Raw genomic sequence first — 18,698 nt, forward strand, 5'->3', positions numbered from 1 at the left:
GCTCACTGGAAGGACAGATCCTGAAGCTGAGGCTCCAATACTTTGGCCACCTCATGAGAAGAGAAGACTCCCTGGAAAAGACCCTGATGTTGGAAAAGATGGGAGGGCACAAGGAGAAGGGGACGACAGAGGACGAGATGGTTGGATAGTGTTCTCGAAGCTACCAGCATGAGTTTGACCAAACTGCGGGAGGCAGTGGAAGACAGAAGTGCCTGGCATGCTCTGGTCCATGGGGTCACGAAGAGTCGGACACGACTAAACAACAACAACAAATTCTTGATTGCCCCCTTCCTTCTCACAGCTGTGTATTACATGGGCAACAACAACACTAAAACACTAAAAACATAATAAGAGCTGGCTGAATCAGGCCAATGGCCTATCTAGTCCTTCATCCTGTTTTCACAGTGGCTGAATTGTTGCTTGTGGGAAACAATCAAGTGGGATTTGGGCATAAGAGCCCTTTGCCCTCCTGTAGTTTCCAGCAACTGGTCTTCAGAAGCATTGCTGCCTTCAACTGTGGAAGCAGAGCATAGCCATCATGGCTAGTAGCCATGAATAGACCACTACTCAAGGAATTTGTCTAATCTGTTTTTAAAGCTGTCACTGCCTCCTGTGGGAGTTCCACAGTTTAAATATGCGCTGCCTAGGACCTCGTACCTGTGGGACCGCCTCTCCTGGTATGTCCCACGGAGGACCATACAGTCTTCAAATAAAAAGATCTTGGAGATCCCGGGCCACAGGGAGGTGAGGCTGGCCTCAACCAGAGCCAGGGCTTTTTCGGCCGTGGCCCGATCTGGTGGAACGCTCTGTCACAAGAGACTAGGACCCTGCGGGACTTGACATCTTTCCGCAGGGCCTGCAAGACAGAGCTGTTCCACCAGGCCTTTGGCCAAGACACAGTCTGACCCCCCTCCTTCTGTAATCCTCATAGAACTCTAGCCCAATGGTTGCCATTAATTTGACGCTGAATTGATTTTAGAATGAATTGTTTTTAGAATGTATTTTGATTAATTGATTGTGATTTTATGTAAACTGTGTTATTTTTACAGTTGCTAGCCGCTCTGAGCCTGGCTTTGGCTGGGGAGGGCGGGATATAAATAAATTATTATTATTATTATTATTATTATTATTATTATTATTATTATGTCTGTCCCAAATCTTCCAATACTTGAAACCAAGGAGGAGCCTGACAGTCAGTGCCACCCTCTGGACTGGTTGCAAGTAAGAAGGCAAGCAAAATGGTTAGGACTGGTGGATAATGGAGGAGCCCTAATGGAGAATTTCAATGAATTATGTACAGTCTCTGCCACATAATCTTACATGTTTTATCAGAACGAGAGTTCCACTAAGTTCAGTGGGACTTCCTCTCTTCAGAGGGACGTGGGTGGCGCTGTGGTCTAAACCACTGAGCCTCTTGGGTTTGCCGGTCAGAAGGTCGGCAGTTCGAATCCGTGTGATGGGGTGAGCTCTGTCTGTTGCTCTGTCTCAGCTTCTGCTAACCTAGCAGTTCGAAAGCATGCCAGTGCAAGTAGATAAATAGGTACTGCTGCGGTGGGAAGGTAAACGGCATTTCCGTGTGCTCTGGTTTCTCTCATGGTGTCCCATTGCACCAGAAGCGGTTTAGTCATGCTGCCTGCATGATCTGGAAAGCTGTCTGTGGACAAACGCCAGCTCCCTCAGCCATGAGTGCCACAACCCCATAGTCGCCTTAGACTGGACTTAACCGTCCAGAGGTCCTTTCCCTTTTTACCTTTACCTCTCTAATGCAGAGTTTAGGGTTGCTGCCTTAGCTAGGAAAACATATTTTCAAGTGAAATGTATTCCTAAACCGAACTCTGGCAGTGTAGCGAGACCCATCCCCAAACTTCTGCCCCTTTCCCCATTATTCACATTTTCCTTACATTCACTATTTTCTGTGTGCATGCTGATAATATTCAGCACACCATCTGTTGGCCACATCTGATTTGGAACTACACCCTCTGACATCATTATATGCTTGAGGACCATCCCTTTGAAAGGCTGGGAAAAAAGATTTTCTACTTAACTATAGCCATACAACACTCATCAACTGTTTACATTTCTGTCTTACAGGGCTTTACGGCATGGGGGAGGGGAGGATGGGGGCTACACCCTTTTATAACTTAGAAAAGGACGTATTTGATCACTTTAGCAGATCACAAGGACAGGAGTCAAAGAGAAAGGAACCCTTTTTAGAGATTTTAAGTTAAGAGTGGGGGAGGTTTAAAGAAGGCAGTAAGCTTGCTTTCATGTACAGCTTCAGAGAGAGAAAGCTTATTCCAGATTCTGTAATGGAGATGCATTCTTAAAAGATCTAAACCCTTGATCTGGCAGGATCTACAGAGTCACACCCTAAAATGTGTCGCCAGCAGTTTGAAGTTTCAAGGCTGTTTCTTACACGTCTGTGTCCATCACTTGGTTTCTCAGTGCCAGATGACGGAGCAGCTGGACGTGTGAACTGGCTCCATTGAAAACCATTATGCAGTGGCATAGCAAGGTCAGGTGGTACCCGGTGTGGAAAATTTCTTTGGACTCTACTTGAAATCTGGTTGGCCATCTACTCACAGTATAAAAAGACTGGCTGTGATCTACCCATTATAATCGCAAGGAGTTGTTGAGCTTTCTGTGGTTCCAGGGTTTGGGTCCTGAGTTGAGGGACCTTTTGCTTCTTGTCAGGAGGTTGAATCCTGACAAGACAGAAGTACTGTTTTGGGGGGACAGGAGGAGGGCAGGTGTGGAGGACTCCCTGGTCCTGAATGGGGTAACTGTGCCCCTGAAGGACCAGGTGCGCAGTCTGGGAGTCATTTTGGACTCACAGCTGTCCATGGAGGTGCAGGTCAATTCTGTGTCCAGGGCAGCTGTTTACCTGCTCTATCTGGTACGTAGGCGGAGACCCTACCTGCCCTCTGACCGTCTCGCCAGAGTAGTGCATGCTCTGGTTATCTCCCGCTTGGACTACTGCAATGTGCTCTATGTGGGGCTACCTTTGAAGGTGACCCGGAAACTACAACTAATCCAGAATGTGGCAGCTAGACTGGTGACTGGGAGCGGAAGCCGAGACCACATAACACCGGTCTTGAAAGACCTACATTGGCTCCCAGTACGTTTCCGAGCACAATTCAAAGTGTTGGTGGTGATCTTTAAAGCCCTAAATGGCCTCGGTCCGGTATATCTGAAAGAGCGTCTCCACCTCCATCATTCTACCTGGACACTGAGGTTCAGCGTTGAGGGCCTTCTGGTGGTTCCCTCACTGCGAGAAGCCAAGTTAAAGGGAAACAGGCAGAAGGCCTTCTCGATAGTGGTGCCCGCCCTGTGGAACGCCCTCCCACTTGATGTCAAAGAGAACAACAGCTACCAAACTTTTAGAAGACATCTGAAGGAAGCCTTGTTTAGGGAAGCTCTTAATGTTTGATGTATTACTGTATTTTAATATTTGGTTGGAAGCCGCCCAGAGTGGCTGGGGCAACCCAGCCAGATGGGCAGGGTATTAATAATAATAAATAATTGCTTCTCTCCTTCCCTCTACCCTTCACTTCTTTGCTCGCCTGCCTCCATCCCATTCTCTCCCTGCATGGCTCCGCCAGCAGCCAGGGAGCGCGAGGCTGTCAAAACGAGGGGGGAAGACTGCCAGAGTAGGGGTAGGCAGGAGTCGTGGGCAGACAGGGTGCCAAATGTCACCCCCCTCAGAGTTGACACCCAGTTCACACTACCCCCACCTTGCTCCACCCTTGCCATTATGCATTGGATAAAGGGGTGACAGACAATGTCTTGTGAAGTTCTGTAACTGTGGTGGTTCACTGACACACCTCTTGATGCTGCAACCATCTACAAAAACAAAAACTAGAATCCACAACCACCGCCAACCCAACTCAGTCCATTAAGAATTTGGGAATATTGAAGCAACTACTTGACTAGAAGACCGTGACTATGTTAGGATCATAGAATTGTGGAGCTGGAAGGGACCCCAGGGGTCATTTAGCCAAACACCCTGCAATGCAGGAATCACAGCTACCAGAACCCAAGCCAACCAGTCCTGTGCATCATCATCATCATCATCATCATCATCCAAGTCATCCTGTAAGATCCTAGAGCAGTTTGCAGCATAATCAGACAAAATACAACATCACAGAACAATAGCCTCAAAAGGCTCCTAACCAAACACATGACAATCATTAGCAGATTCTGTATAGCAGCAGACAAAATAAGAGCTACCAGAAAGCATCATAAGGAGGTTCCAGATCAACAGAGAAGCCACAGGGAGAGGCAGGTGAAACCTGAAGTCCTCTCCTGATATGCCGCGCGGAGGTCCTTAAAGTCCACAAATGACAACATTTTGGAGGTCCCAAGTCGCAAGGTGGTTACATTGGTGTCAACTAGGACCAGGGCCTTTTCAGTACTGGCCCCGACTTGGTGGAATGCTCTATCACAAGAGACTAGGGCCCTGCAGTACTTGACATCTTTCTGCAGGGCCTGAAAGACAGAGCTGTTCCTCCTGGCCTTTGGTTTGGACTCAGTCTGACCCTCATGTTTCCCTCTCCTTATGGTCTTGATTTATTGGCTACTTTTAAAATGAGGCTGTATTTTAAATTGCATTTTAAACTGTATTTTAATTTTTTTTCCTCTTTTTCTTTTTCCCTTATTATGTTTTTACTGTGATTTTATTGGTGTTAGCTGCTCTGAGCCTGGCTCTGGCCGGGAAGGGCGGGGTATAAATAAAATTTATTATTGTTATTACCTGAAAATAAACCCAGTTGAACTCAATAGACCATAGCTGGGAAACTTGTGGCCCTCCAACCTCCATCAGTGACAACCACCACAGCCAAAGGGCAGGGATGTTGGGAACTGCAGTCTAACAACATCTGTCCACAGGTTCCTGCACTATCGGGTTTGCTCAGAAATGGCTTGTGAGGTTGGGCAGAGCTGCTGTACCAGCTTCCCAGAGGGTGGGCCCCTGGAACAGAGGGAGACTTTGGCCTTTCAAATTTCGGTGGCCCCCTGTGCAAGGCCAAAATTGGGTGTGTCCCACTTCACACCTTCCATTATGCACATGCACTACGTCATAGTTGCAGCAACCCCCTTTGCTCAGTGCCCAGTGTGGGGACACCGGTTGTGCTGCCCTAAATCCACATCTGACTGGGGTTTACCAGGATGGAGAGGAGCAAGGTGGCAGGGAGAGCTAGGCATGGTGCAAACACATTGGCAGGAGCACCAGATTTGCTCTGCCAGTGCGTTTGCACCATGCCAACATCCCTACCGCCTTCCCCTCCTGGTTAGCAACAGTGACTCTCTGCTGGAAAAATTAGCATAGCAGCTATGCTCAACTTGGTGACATGTATGGCAGGGGTGGCCCATCCTGTTTTGCTACCAGAAGCAAAATGGAAAGGTGCCATCCCCCCGCCACTGCCCCCCTCTGGCCTTCCTTACCAGGGTTATGTGGCAATGGCTTCTGGAGAGAGATCAAGATCTTACAGAGCTCTCACAAGATATCACAGCGCTCTCGCAAGATCTCCCCAGAAGCTGCCACTGCGGCTTCTCCTCGCTGTGATACATATGGATAAGCACTACTGCTGGAGAAGCAGGGGGCATCCAAAATCTGTGTAAGTTAAAAGAGTTATTAGCTTGAGCCAAATGGTCATGTGAAAAAAGGCCCTGGGTGTAGCTGATTAAGCCCATAGTTTCAAATGAATCAAAACAACCTGACAGATGTAATTTGGGCTGCCTTGAACTCAGTGGGAGATTTGCCACATACTTAAAAGCACAGCAAAAATCTGTGGGAAATTCTTTGACTTCAGTAGCTTGATATGAGAGTTTAGCCAAAGACTGTAGACTTTGCAGCAATGTGACAATTAAGAGATCCCTGCTGCTTGCGGTAGCTTTACAGTTAAGCATCCTGTAGGACTTAAAGTAATCTCTGTATCTCACTCATTCTTTCTCTCTTGTTCTCCCTCCCTCCCTCCTTCCCTCCTAGCTGTCAACCTTCCCTTTTTTGTGGGATGGGAAATTCCCTTATTTCAGTGCCGTTTCCCGCTGCTTCCCGCTGCTATCCCGGATTGTTAGATATCCCATAGACTGTCCCAGGGACAGGTGAGGTTGCTGATCCCTTATTTTCGAATCTGAAAGTTGGCACCTATGCCCTCCCTCCCCACGCACCCCCAACCTAGCACACAGAATTCATTTATACAAAATACATGTTGAAAGCACGATGCCTGGATAGCTCAGCTGGTAAGAGTGTGGCGCTGATAATGCCAAGGCTGCAGGTTCAATCCCCTTCCAACTCTAAAAAAATTATACGATTCGTTTTTCTGCATTTAATTTCATTCCAACCAAATGGAAGGTGTTCACAAGGACATAGGAACTGGCTTGTGGGGAGTAGGCAAGATGAGGTGCCTACCTCAGGCAGCAGATGCTGGGGTTGTGTGGTAGGCCTCCACTAGAGACAAGCCCCCAGCCTTTTCCCTCTCTGTAATTATCTACATTGACTGGCCGTGGCTCTCCAAGATTTCAGACAATTACCGGTACTTTGGAGATGCTGAGGTTTGAACCTGGGTCTTGCTTTCACTACTAGCCACCTTCATGGGCTGAGGTGACCACTCTCTCACCTATACCTGGAAATGCTGGGGACCTTCCACATGCAAAAGCTCTGTCACTTGCCACAATGCAATCCATCAGCGCACAAGCTAAATTGTCACACTATTATGACTGAAATCTCAAGTTGCTTTGCCCAGAATCCTGAACACAGCTGAAGCCAACGGGTTTCCAGCAATGTAGCCTTGGGCAGGACTGCAGTCATAGTGAAACACGGACATTTGATACAGGCCTTTGAAACTGGGGCCTTTGCTATCTGATGCCCAGGATCTGATAGTTAAAAATCGGGACCGGGTTGAGGCAGCCAATCCTGCTGCTGCGGCTGCTGCTTGGCACCGTTCCAGTCACCAATCTGTTCGTTACAAATTTGATAAGCCTGCAAAAGGAAAGACTTGGTGGCTGGAACAATTCCAAATAGCCAGGAAATCCCACTTGAGGTCAAAGACAGCCACAACTGGAGAATTCCTCGCTCACTTGTCTAGCCAATACAGGCTGTAACCCCCGCCCCCCCAAACAAACTGGAAACCTAAGGACTCTTGTTCCGGTTCAGGTTCAAATAATGACTGTCAAACAATGGCTCAGGTTCTGCTCCGTTCCAATTCAAGGGGGAAATAATAATAATAATAATTACTGAAGGCTTGGGTTTTTTTGCTTTTTTTGATTCTAATTTCATATTAAGGAGTTTTCAGAAGTGATCTCAAAATGACTGCAAGCTGGCCAGGGGTTGGGGAACAAGTGGCAAAGCCCTGGAGCAGATACGGGAGATTGGCACTTGCTAGAAAAGGAATATCAGGTTGACACCTGTTACTCTCAACCCACTTAGACAATGAACTGGAATGGACCACAGTCCACAAATGCCTCTCCTATAGTACTGGATTCCCTGCATTGCCCGGGCTTTGACTAGATGAATACACGAAGGACTAAATTATTCTATGTAAATGAGTAAAGTTTCAAGACCAGGAGCAGCATAAATACATCACATGACTTTAACCACTGAGTCTCTTGGACTTGCTGATCGGAAGCTCAGCAATTTGAATCCGTGTGACGGGCTGAGCTCCTGTTGCTCTGTCCTAACTGCTGCCAACCTAGCAGTTCGAAAGCACACCAGTGCAAGTAGATAAACAGGTACCACTGCAGCAGGAAGGAAAACACTCTGTGCACTCTGGTTTCTGCCACAGTGTTCCATTGCACCAGAAGTGGTTTAGTCCTGCTGGCCACATGACCCAGAAAGCTGTCTGTGGACAAACGCCGGCTCCCTCGGCCTGAAAGCGAGATGAACGCCGTAACCCCATAGTCTCCTTTGACTCGATTTAACCATCCAGGGGTCCTTTACTGGTTATCTTTATTCTTCTACCCAATTATATGCTTCTCCACCTCTGCCTAAAGTTCTCCCTCACATGACTTGACTTATTCTCCTCTCAGACTGCCTCTTTTCCAGGAAAAGCCTCCTCAAATACAAGACATGATTTTCTGTTGTGCCAGGAACCAGTCAGATGAACCAGAGATCTGCTGCATCCTTCGGCTTCCGAAAAGCTGTAGGAGGAGTTTCAGAGGGTCGTCATCTCTACATTCACACTTACTGTATTTACATTCGAACCGTACGCAGGCACCTGTAAATTATAACATTAGCCGATTGGCACCCCCGTTTCTGGGAAGCTGGCGGAGACTTAATTTTGGCAGCAGCAGAAGCAAATCCATCTTTGAAGTCCAAATGATTCCCAGCATTCATTCATTATGAACATAAAATAGCTGTCAGCATTCTTTCCCCTTCCAATTTTAAGAGCCAATGGAAGGGGAAACTGAACAGTTATGTTACATCTGTACGGCTTTACTGCTCTGCAGCCCAGTTGCCTTAGTCTCCTGCTCATTTATCATTTCCAGATTTTTTACATGTCATTGATCTTCGCTGCAGGGATCAGACAGAGCCGACGTCAGGTCTCTGTTTTAAGTGCAAATTAAAGAACAGGAGAGAGCCCAGCTTTCAATAATGAAAAAAGAAATAATAATAAAAAAATCAGGCCATTATAAACATGAAACCAGCTGTACATTCTCAGAGACCCCAATATGGGGTCTCCGAGTAGCATTGAATTAAAAGGCGTGGGGCCCTATTCTGAACTGTCAGTTTGCCTACGCCATTGCTCTCAAGTCTTACACCTTTTAGCTGAAGGCATGCTTCATTAAGGGACGCGGGTTGCGCTGTGGACTAAACCACAGAGCCTAGGGCTTGCAGATCAGAAGGTCAGTGGTTTGAATCCCTGCAATGGGGTGAGCTCCCGTTGCTCGGTCCCTGCTCCTGCCAACCTAGCAGTTCGAAAGCATGTCAAAGTGCAAGTAGATAAATAGGTACTGCTCTGGTGGAAAGGTAAACAGCGTTTCCATGCGCTGCTGTGGTTCGCCAGAAGTGGCTTAGTCATGCTGCCCACATGACCCAGAAGCTGTACGCCAACCCCCTCGGCCAGTAAAGTGAGATGAGTGCCGCAACCCCGGAGTTGGTCACGACTGGACCCAATGGTCAGGGGTCCCTTTACCTTTACCTATGCTTCGTTAAAATGAAGGTCTCTCCCCGCTTCCAAAGAATGCAGATAGTCAAAAATAAGGGTTCTAACTAATCTGGATTTAGTGATAGGGAGTATAAAACTGGCATCCAAGGATGCCAACTTGAATAAAATATTGGAGGGGCCCAGGTAAGTTCTGGCCCGCATAATCAAGTCAGTAGACATGGCACAAACACACCATTTGAATGGCAATTCTGATCAACTTTAGGTTTGTGTGCCCCCCAAAAAAGTATTTTATTGAGGGTGCCAAAGGTACCTTGGCCCCTAAGAGCTGGAAAGAAAGAAAGAAAGAAAGAAAGAAAGAAAGAAAGAAAGAAAGAAAGAAAGATGGAGCAAATATCATTTGAAGGATGCCAATGAGGAAAGTATGGGAATGCCAACATTTTGGGAAGGAATGTTGACTTCTTAGTAATAAATGAGGGGGAGGGATGGATACTATACTGAGAAAAAGGAAGGCTTTTGTGAGGCTGGAAGTACCCAGTGACTCACATAACTAAGCATGTGAATATCTTCCATTGAACAATATTGTGCTGGAAGTAAAAGTGTTGCGTGTTTGGTAAGTGAGAATAATACTTTGCATTCATATTGTGCAATCCTATGCATGCACATAAACTCCCCTTATCCAATGCTGTTTACTCCCATGTAAGTGTGCATAGGTTTGCATATGCGGGTGTTCAAAGCACATCCTATTTATTATCCCAGCGATTGCTAGCAGGCTCAGTAAGGGAGGGCAAGTGCTATTGTTGCCATATTGCTGGGGTGAGTGGTGGCCAAAAAGAGCAATGAGCAAGCCCTGGTAGATCAGGCCCAAACCCCGTCTTGTCCAGGATCCTGCTCTTACAATAGCCAAGTATGCCCAGACGTAGCAAGTCCACAAACAGGACACAAAAGTGTCCACTCACCCAACTTGTGATTTCCAGAAACTCACATTCAGCTGTTTACTTCCTCCTGCACTTAAAAGTAACACATAGCCATCAGGACTAGTAAAGCTAAAGGGACCCCTGACCATTAGGCCCAGTCGTGGCCGACTCTGGGGTTGCGGCGCTCATCTCACTTTATTGGCCAAGGGAGCCAGCGTACAGCTTCCAGGTCATGTGGCCAGCATGACTAAGCCATTTCTGGCAAACCAGAGCAGCGCACAAAAACGCCGTTTACCTTCCCCGCTGGAGCGGTACCTATTTATCTGCTTGCACTTGGATGTGCTTTCAAACTGCTAGGTTGGCAGGAGCAGGGACCGAGCAATGGGAGCTCACCCCGTCGCAGGGATTCGAACCGCAAGCCCTCTGATCAGCAAGCCCTAGGCTCTGTGGTTTAACCCACAGCGCCACCCGCGCCCCTCAGGACTAGTAGCCATTGACTAATCCTTAATAAAACCAGGCAAGAGGTGAGGATTTGCCTTAAGGCCACCTAGTTAGCCTGTCCTGTGACCAAAGCGAGGTTTTATCTGGCAATCTTTCAAACCATTCTCCATGCTAGATCATGCAGTAGCTATTTTGCACATTCCTGTCACGGAGTGATGTGTGCAGGTACACGAGCCCCTCTATGAAAAGACATGCTAGGAAATAGTCTCTGCAATACTGGACCGGCTAAAGGTGAACCTAACCCCCTATATAATTAGCAAGAAGCACAAAATACCTCTGGCAACTAGTTATGTAGAGGCGGCTAAATGTACACGTTGCAGAATCGCAAACTGTGTGAATGGATGGAACGCTAACAAATGTTAATACAACTTTGCCCCCTGAACAGTGGTCTACAGGAGAGACCTGCAACACATTGCATTATGCGCCTCCTCAGGATTCTAGCTACTCTGTTTACATTCCTCCTCCCTACACGTTTTCTGCTCAATGCCTCTCGAGTTAGCCAGCATTCTGTACCCACTGAGCACATTTGTGTACAGACAGTATACAGTTTGTTATGTACGGAGTTGAACAGGATCCAAAATGCAGCAGTCTGATTGGTCCTTTAACAATAAGATTCAGAATGCAGCAGTCTGATTGGTCCACAGGAGCCACCCAATCCAGCTCCAGGTGGAAATGAATCTGCGACCTGATTGGCCTACAGGAGAATCCTGGAATTAGCCAATCACGTGGGGCCCATTGTGTAAATAATGTATAAAAAGCAGACATTCTGGGGGAACTTCCATTCCTCCTCACCACTATGAGCTGAATAAAGAGCATGAAATCCACTCTCGACTCAGAGTATATTTCACAGTGGTACCTCGGGGTACAGACGCTTCAGACTGGAGACTTCACTAACCCAGAAATAATACCCCGGGTTAAGAACTTTGCTTCAGGATGAGAACAGAAATCATGTGGCAGTGGTGCAGCAGCAGCAGGAGGACACATTAGCTAAAGTGGCACCTCAGGTTAAGAACAGTTTCAGGTTAAGAATGGACCTCCAGAACAAATTAAGTTCTTAACCCAAGGTACCACTGTAGCCTTCAAAGCACCTTCAAGGCACATTCTTTCCCTCAAAGAATTCTAGGCACTGTAGTTTGTTCAGGTTCGTGAGGAGTGTAACTGTGAGGGGCAAACGACAGTGCCCAGAATTCTTGGAGGCAAAGAACTTGTTTCAAATATGCTTTAGAAGGTATAGCGTGCATATACTCTTAGTCCTCATCATTGAGCTGTTTTTGGAATTTCCCCTTTCTATAGATTTGTCATACTTCTGCAAACCTTGGGGTTTCCTCAAGCCTGCTGATATGTTCATGTCACATGATCATGTCACACAGGACAAATGCAACTAAGGGTGAAGGCATCACTGGTTTTTCCTGCTGTAAAAATATGCTGGAGAACAGTCCTAAAGGTAAAGGGACCCCTGACCATTAGGTCCAGTTGTGACCGCCTCTGGGGTTGCGGCATTCATCTTGCTTTATTAGCCAAGAGAGCCAGCGTACAGTACAGCTTCTGGGTCATGTGGCCAGCATGAGTAAGCCACTTCTGGCGAACCAGAGCAGCGCACGGAAACACCGTTTACCTTCCCGCCGGAGCGGCACCTAGTTACCTACTTGCACTTTGACGTGCTTTTGAACTGCTAGGTTGGCAGGAGCAGGGACCGAGCAACGGGAGCTCACCACGTCACGGGTACTCGAACCGCCGACCTTCTGATCGGCAAGTCCTAGGCTCTGTGGTTTAGCCCACAGCGCCACCCGTGTCCCTTGTTCTTCTTATGTATGGGTTTATTTACCATCCCAGCATACAGGTCTTGATACAGCGCAAAGCAGGAGGAGCACTGCTGTCCTTGGATTAATCAGCAGCAATTATATTTTGAACCATCAGAAGCTAAACGAGCCTCAAGTTTCAGTTCTCTAATCACTTAACTGGATTTTGCAGCAGAGCAAGCCTCATCTATTTCAGTAGAACAGACTTCCCAGGGATAGCTTGTGCCTGTGCAGATTTCCTCAGAAGAAAGTCCCACTGAATTCAAGGAGGCTCATTCCTTTGCATGCCTGTGTTGGACTGCAGCCTCCGCTGGCTTGCAAATTGATGCATCTCATTTCAGTGGGTTGGAAGAGAACTGAAAAGGCCAAGTCTCAAGTTTCAAAGCTGTCTCATTGTCCTGTTCCCTGTGCAGACTGCTGGGTGGTGGTAGGTTTTATTTTCTGCTCCTGCTGATAGCTATTACTTAAAGATGTGTGGAAACTAGAAACCACTGGGGATAATATATGTGGCTTGTCAGTTACACACTATTTCAAAGAGTGGTGAGCCAATGAGGTCCAGTCGGCCTTCAAGGCTGGAGACTAATCTACTTATGGATTTCTTGTGGCCTCGAGAAAGTTATTTCTCTCTAATACCCTGATCCTAAGCATCTTTGTTCAGCATTATCCCATTGATTTGAATGAAGCTTACTTCCAGTATGTGTGCTCGGGTCCTTGGTTTCTTCAAAGGATCTGAGCACACATGCTGGATGCAAGGACTTTTGATACAGCCAATTATTTGTTTCCATTGTTCTGTGCTACCAACCGCAATGCCTTTGCTTTGTTCGTCAACCTGGGACAAGAGGAAGGAGTGCAATTATAGTCATACCTCATGTTACGTTTGCTTCAGGTTGAGCATTTTCAGGTTGTGTCACACGGTGACCCAAAGTACCGGAAAGGGTTACTTCCAGGTTTTGCCGCTCGCGCATGCGCAGACGTGCAAAATGACGTCACGCGCATGCGCAGAAGCAGCGAATCGTGATCCACGCAGACTCGGGTTGCATTCTGCTCATGTTGCGAACGGGCCTCCGGAACTGATCCCGTTCGCAACCAGAGATACCACTGTATTGTGTCCCTGGAAGAAGGGTGCGGCAATAACACAGGGTCCCCGGACATTTCACCGTCTATTGATCCCTGTGCCACCACTTTATTTCTCACTGCCACCACCCAGGCCCTACCTGGTAAAATACTGAGTCCAGTCAGGGTTAAATTGAAAGAAACTTTTGTTATTCATTGCAGTTTAACAAGCGTGTGGTTTCATAAACCGTACTGGTCAATTACATTCATGGGCTGCCTATCCAGACCTATAACTTCCGCTACCTGCTCTCACTCACTAAACCACCTCTCAGATATTTACTTGTCTTGCTAGCTCCTAACTGTTCCTGACTCAGCCTATTTCGCTACACTAACTCAACCTACCCACAGACTCTATCCCAATTCACCCCCACTCCAACCACCCACCCAACTCCCAATGAACTTCTCCCTTTGCCCCTCCCAGAACTGGTTTTATACTCCCACTGACTCCACCCCCCTGGGTCCTGACTGGGCAACCTGTTTAACTATTTCACCTCCAGCACTCTCATATGTTAACATCACACAGGGTCCCTTCCCATCACCTCAAACCCCAAGTTCTGTTCATACAAACAAAGCCCACAAATCTAGGGTGGGGCATCTGTGACCTTCCAGATGTTGAACTCCCATCACTGAGGGCAGACCCCTAGGGGCCAAGGCAGTTTTGGCCCCAACCCCAATGCATTTTTTGAGGAGGCTGGGGCCAGGCCTCTTTAATTTCCAGAGGGCGCTTGGCTCCACCCCCTGGCTCCCTAAGACTTATGTCAGGTCCCTCAATCATCTGGAAAAGCTGGCACCTTTGACTCCCGCCTACCTGACCACTGGCCATGCTGGCCAACAATACTGAGAGCTAGAATCCAACAACATATGAAGGGCCACCGATTCCCCACACCTGTTTTGAATGGTTAAAATCTAAAATAATCATTTTATTTGGGAGTGGGGTCACTCTTCCCCACCCCCCACCCCCGCTTATTTTCCTTTTGTATATGAAACACGTTTACTAAAATGGTTATTGAGTATTGTATAGTGGTACCTTGGTTTGCAACCATTTTGGATTACAACCACGTCAAACCCGGAAGTCCATGTCCCTTTTTTAAAAAAACTGCAACCCTTTTTTTGGCTGGCAAATTTTATTGGAATGAAGGTAGGAGCGGGAGATGAGAGGAAGTCCAAAGAAGTGGTGAAACTATGCTGAGATATATGTTATACTGTTTATTCTTATGTATTGTATTAAAAAATCTTAATAAAATTTAAAAAAAAAATGAAATCCCAGATGTATGGCAGCCCTAATCATCCTATAATACTTAACGTACATATGTAAGAGACTCATTTATAGTTATAATTTGGGAACATATCCTTACGCAGATGCTGATTTAATACCTTTATACTTGATTTTATACTTTCTGGATGTTCTATTTTGTAAATTAAGTACTTCTAGGAGTCCCCGTCCCCCACAACGTATTTCTTTTTTGTTTTCCAATCCATTTCCACATCTGCTGTGGCTCAATTTTTTATTCTGAAATAATAATAAAGGGGGGAGAGAGTTTGAGCTCCGTGGGAGAACAGAAGATCCCAGGTTCCACCCCCGACTCTCTAGGCAGGGCTGGGAAGTCGAAAGGAGCTCCTTATGCCAAGAACCCCCTTGAAACGTCTCCTTTTTCTCTTCCCTCTCAGAGGCGCCAGCTGTAGAAAAAGTCCCCACTTCCCTCATGCTTGTCTCACGGATCGACCGGGGGAACCCCTTCCAGATCGCCGGGGCCAATCAGGAGAGGGTGCGGCGCCACGTCATAAAGGAGGAGGCGGACCCTCCCACACAGTGACCTCATCGTCGGCATTCCCTGCATCTCGGGTCTTGCCTGCTGCCACGTGGGTTCCCAGCCTGCAATAAAAGTCTGCGGGGCTTTTTGCTGAGCGACCTCGCTCTTCTTCTTTTTTGCTCGCTCTGCAAAAAGGGAAGGCGGCCGGGGCCCCAGACGCCTCTCCCCTGCCTTGCAAGGGGGCGCTGGGCTGCAGGGAGGCCGGGGCTTGTTTTCATGCGCTGAGGGGCGAATGCTGCACACGTGTGGGTCGCCTCTCTGGACTCTGGCCCATAACCACGGTCTCTTCTCCCCGCCTCCCCATAATTGAACCACTCCAGCTGCGCCCTGTCGAAACCTTTTGCAACCAGACTCTCTTGCATGTGGTCTTTTGCAAAAAGGACCCTGCTTTTAAACTCGCTGCGCCTTCCCACGAGGGAAGAAAGGCTGCTGAATCCGGAGCAATAAAAAGTGAAAAAAGCAGTGGGAACGAAACAATGAGGTGGCTTCTATCCAGGGCATGGAGAGAGAGGAGATAGGCATCTTGGAGCCCGGCAGGCGGTTGCCAAGCCGGGGCCAGCGCAGCCTCCTCTCAAGCCGGGCTCCCTTTGTCCTGCCCCACGGATGGGGGGAGAGCGGATCGGATCGGCCCCTGTCTGCACGCGCGTGGCTCCGGAGCCGATGCCACGTCCTTCTATTTCCCTCGTCTGCCGGCGCGCCCCATCCTCCAAGGCAAAGGATCTCAACCCTGCCCACCCGGAAAAAAAACAAAGCAAAACCCTCGCCCCGATCCACGACCACACACCGCACTTGGGTAGCAAAGCACTGAGCCTTGCAAGGCCTGGAGTCGAGGAGTTGCATTGCTCCTCTCTCCAGTAAAACGGCGCCCAGCTGCGACAGCGATCCTACGCATAGACAACCTGGGAGTAAGGGGCTTTGAAGCCAGCGAGGCTTAAGGCCGGAGTAAATAGGCACTGGCAGATCTTGAGGGTGGGGTGGAGGAGTCAGTGTGCCCACGTGTTAATATAGGGTGGGTATCTATCTCTGCTTCCCTCCCCTCCCCCCCCCGAAGCATTTCGAAACGTCTTGCAAAAAGGGTTCACCAAACCAGACACACCCCTTTCCTAACACCGAGCAGACAGATGTTTCTTCCAGAGAGGGGAGGGGGAGACCGGCTCTCCAGATGTTGCTGGACTCCCAACTCCCAGCAGATCTGGCCATGGTCGCTGGCGGGGGGGGGCGTCAATAGCCAGATGTTCCTCCCCACCACCGCAGCATCTGGCTATTCAGATTACATTTGAACACGGCTCCTTCCTTTCACAGCCTTTGCCTTGACAGATCTGTAGCTCCCATCAATGCGTCTTTCAGAAAAAGAAAAAACGAAAGAAGCCAAGAGCGCACCCCAGCTACCCTCCCATCTTGTGGCAGCGCGTTCCGTAGGTGGAAGCGTTGCGGAGCAGCTCCTTTCTCGCGCCAGTCAAATTTATTGGCCGATTCTGGCTCGGCTTGTAGGTTGTTGAGACATCCTCTCCCCCCTTCCTTAAAAAATAAATAAATAAATCACCGGGAATCTGACACCCACACCCCTCCCCCTCTCGCCTTCTGCTCCTTCCCAGGTTCCTTCTCCACTCTCTTCCACCCGTTTGAAACCGGGAAGGGAGGGGAGGGCGTGGCAAAGTCACGTTTCATGTTTTTACAAGTGTCTAAATAGCTACAGTGTATGCAGTCCAAAAAGAGAGAGAAGGGAAAAGCAGACCCGCCTTCCGGAATAGACTCGCTCCTTTGATATTTTGGAACCAGATCAATGTCTCCAAATCTCCCAAGAACCTTTTATAGCTTACATAGGTGTGTTCATACGTGTGATTTTATATATATATATTTCTTGCAAGCCGAGAGGGAAAAACTATTCCTTTACTTAGGCGTACAAGGCACGCCCCCCCCCACCAGTTACTTGCGAGTAAGCTTACTGATTTCCCTCCATTGATTTTACGGATGTTCCCACAATTATCATGGAACTGAGAGAAGAGACCAAACCCTAGGAGGACCTAGATGCATGTACTACTGCACAAGCCCCTTCCAATGGGGTTTACTCGCGAGTAAGTTCTCTTCTGCCACAAAACCCTAGCGCTCGATCCTCGATCTTCAATGCATTTGCAGAATTCGGAGGAGTCGGGGTTGGTAAACGATTTATAGACCAGGATAAAGAAAACGGGCCAGATCCGGCCAAAGGTGAACACCTCCCAGTACCATTTTCCCCCGGTAGAAGAGAAGCGCACCCCCCAAAAAAACCTAACCATGCTTAGGCCCACACGGGCTTTGCTCCCAAGTAAGTACGCGCAGGATTGCAGCCTTAAAACGCGGTTGACCTTGGCAGGATCGTGTCCTGAGCCCTGAAGACGCGCCCACGGTAGCCTAGGTGTTAAATTTAGCTTCCCCAAAACAGGATGCAGTAAAGAGATGCACAGCATTATCTGAAAGACGCTTCAGGTGATCAACAGCAATGGCAATTAAATTAGGCTGTTCCTCGGGGCAGAGACCTGCGTTCCCATCGGTTTAAAAGGCACAAGCGCGCAAAGAGTTCCCTCGATGGCGCTCCACAAATTTCTCTGTCCCCCTCCTCGAAAGCAATGTCCGCCTCTTATTTAAAAATAAATCACCCCTAAATCCCCCCCACCCGATTTCTTGCAAGAAACCTAAACAGAAATAAAATTGCCAATTTGTATATATATAAAAAAGCAACCCTCACTCACCTTGCAGTTCTTCTCTGCTCATCCAAGATCTACAAAGAGGTCGTCGGCGCGGTGCGGAGACCTGGAAGCCCTCTCCCCCCAGATTGAGGTAATAGATCAACTCACGCTTTCGGGAGGGTGTTTGGAGGGGCTGGATCCCAACGGCCTGCAAACCATGGGGAAGAAAACCGGGAGCAGAAGGGGGATCTTTTCTCCCCCACCTGGATCCCAGTTCCCTAAAAAAAATCAAGTTTCTGGCCTTTTTTTTTTTTCAAATTTCCTTGCCCCTTCCTTATTTTTTCCCTCCAGAGAGATGGAGACGGTGGGCTTGTTCCTGGCGGTGGAGAGTCCAGGCGCCCGCCGCAGAAGTTGCTAAGAAAAGTTGAAGGCGGCGCAGCATCAACAGGCAAAAGAGGGAAGGAGGGGGGAAAAAGTCTCACTCTCTCTCTTTGGTCCGGGCTGAATGGAACTTCTATCTCAGGCTCGGCGGCGGCGGCGGCGTAGCAGCAGCAAGCAGCCTCAGCAGTTGGAAGTAGCGGGTGGATAATATTTTCCAGACGTCTCTTGCCTCTTTCTCTCTCTCTCTCCCGTCTTCTTTTTCCTGCCTCCCCTTGGCTGCTGAGATTCTGCCTGCTCCAAGTTAAGGGGTCTCTCTCGCTTTCTCCTTTTTTTTTTTTTAAACCAGTGAAGGCTTGGAGGTTGTTTTAATAGGGTGGAAAGGGTGGGGGGGGGGAGAGGAGGAGGAAGG

At 48.2% G+C, this 18,698-nt stretch overlaps 1 protein-coding gene and 1 long non-coding RNA gene across 2 annotated transcripts in view; both read right to left on the reverse strand.

The window, feature by feature from the left end:
* The window catches only part of HAS2 (hyaluronan synthase 2), a 40,378-nt gene extending 21,773 nt beyond the window's left edge, over window positions 1-18,605 (reverse strand). The window contains exon 1 of the mRNA XM_079984362.1: window positions 17,972-18,605. The gene's annotated coding sequence lies outside the window, so the exon portion shown is untranslated. The remainder of the gene's footprint in view (window positions 1-17,971) is intronic.
* LOC307220609 overlaps window positions 1-18,698 on the reverse strand; it is a 484,995-nt gene that overhangs the window by 23,878 nt on the left and 442,419 nt on the right. The gene's annotated exons all lie outside the window — the stretch shown is intronic.

The sequence above is a fragment of the Podarcis cretensis genome, assembly GCF_951804945.1.
Source record: "Podarcis cretensis genome assembly, chromosome: 7".
NCBI lineage: Eukaryota > Metazoa > Chordata > Lepidosauria > Squamata > Lacertidae > Podarcis > Podarcis cretensis.